The sequence below is a fragment of the Bactrocera tryoni genome, chromosome 5 (assembly GCF_016617805.1).
Source record: "Bactrocera tryoni isolate S06 chromosome 5, CSIRO_BtryS06_freeze2, whole genome shotgun sequence".
Lineage (NCBI taxonomy): Eukaryota > Metazoa > Arthropoda > Insecta > Diptera > Tephritidae > Bactrocera > Bactrocera tryoni.
In genome coordinates this window covers 74,681,722-74,683,583 of record NC_052503.1, presented here as the reverse complement: position 1 = coordinate 74,683,583, position 1,862 = coordinate 74,681,722, and the positions used below count along the sequence as shown (strand labels likewise).

General features: G+C 32.5%; 1 non-coding gene across 1 annotated transcript; it reads left to right on the top strand.

Annotated features, from left to right (window-relative positions):
* The first annotated feature begins 1,192 nt into the window (after positions 1-1,192).
* Positions 1,193-1,264, top strand: Trnae-uuc. The gene has a single exon. It is a non-coding gene; the product is annotated as a tRNA-Glu (tRNA).
* The last annotated feature ends 598 nt before the right edge of the window (positions 1,265-1,862 follow it).

Genomic DNA, 1,862 nt, shown 5'->3' with positions numbered 1-1,862 from the left:
CTTGCCACCACTTCGACGACCCAGCCACCTAAGCGCTGCCAATTTGATGGATGTTGCTGTTTATTGGCTGAACTATGCGCGAGTGTTGCTTCACAGTTTTGTTTATTTTGTTAAGTTGCGCATTTTTATTTCAGCAATAAGAAATTATAAAAACGATAGCTACATTCGCTGCATATGTACGTACATATGTAAGTATGTCGATTTTATGTCCGCTCGTGGCAGCTTTGAAAACAATACTTTATCAACACTACTGCTTTTTGATTCTCTTGTGCCAGCAGCTGTGTAAATTTCCGAATTTTTTCAAGTTCTTGGATGAATGAAATAAATACGAAATAATATTTGAAAGCGTAGATTCGTATGCGCGCCACTCGTCAAGCGCTCAAAGCAATCAAAAGCCACTTAATTTAGCAAAACAAAATAACAAAAATAATAAATAAAGCAACAAAACATACATATCATCACCTAAAATGCAAAACAACGTATCTTCAAAGAGCATTTAAAATCGTTGCTAGTTATAATAACCAATATATAAACATTTTATAACCAATATATAACCATTTCATAACCAAAACTCAAATTTTTTTTCAATATGAGGGTATGATAACCAATATATAACCACTTTATAACCAAAACTAAATATTTAATAACCAATATATAACCATTTTATAGCCGAAACTTAAATTTTATTTCAATTTGAGGTTATGGTAACCAATATATAACCACTTTATAACCAAAACTAAATATTTAATAACCAATATATAACCATTTTATAACCGAAACTCAAATTTTATTTCTATTTGAGGGAATGCTAACTAATATATAACCACTTTATAACCAAAACTAAACATATAATAACCAATATATAACCATTTTATAACCGAAACTCAAATTTTATTTCAATTTGAGGGTATGCTAACTAATATATAACCACTTTATAACCACAACACAAATTATGTTTCAATATGAGTGGTTTCTATTTTATCGTTTTCCTTCGCCTTTAAACTTATGAAAAGTGAACTTACATTAGTTTGCATTTTAAGTGACGATATACACATATACATACATACTATATAAGTATGAATATTTGGGTATATAAATATCGCTTAAATTTATTATGCTGAGTCACTGTTTTCGCCAAAACGCTACAAATTCAAGCGTAAACTGCTGCGTGTTAGGTAAATACGATAAGAGGTCCCATATGGTCTAGTGGCTAGGATATCTGGCTTTCACCCAGAAGGCCCGGGTTCGATTCCCGGTATGGGAAGATTTTTTTTATTGAAAAATGATTTATATAACAAATTAATTTTTCACTGAACTAAAAAAAAATTTCTAAGTTGAGTTTTGAATACAAATACACCGCATTGGTGAGGAAAAACACAAGAAGAAACTCAAGCGAAGTTATGGTTGTAGTGAAGCTATCATGGTATGGTATAAAATCGTATAAACAGATATTTAGCTTGATTTTTAGTCGGGCCAGTTTGCCAGCTATATGCTGTAATTGTCTATACTTCAACTTCTTCAGAGATTGTAGCGATGGCCTCGACAATAACACTAGTTTACAATCATTTTGCGACTCTGATATTAGATGCTGTTTGTTGCTGTTTTTGGGTTGCTAAAACCGACTATGATAGTCAAAATTTCTTAACACGTAGGACGATGTTGACTAACTTTTTTGTCACAGAATTTGATGGAATATACGCGGATGATCACTTTTTCCGTTAAGCCGGTGCGCCGCCTCATATTTCAAGTCTAAACATCGACACATTGCGGGCAAGATCTGGCGACTCGTTAATTTCCAGAAATATGTTAGGCAAATAGCCGCTAAAATTGTAGGATTTAATGCCTCTGGATTATTTAATCAG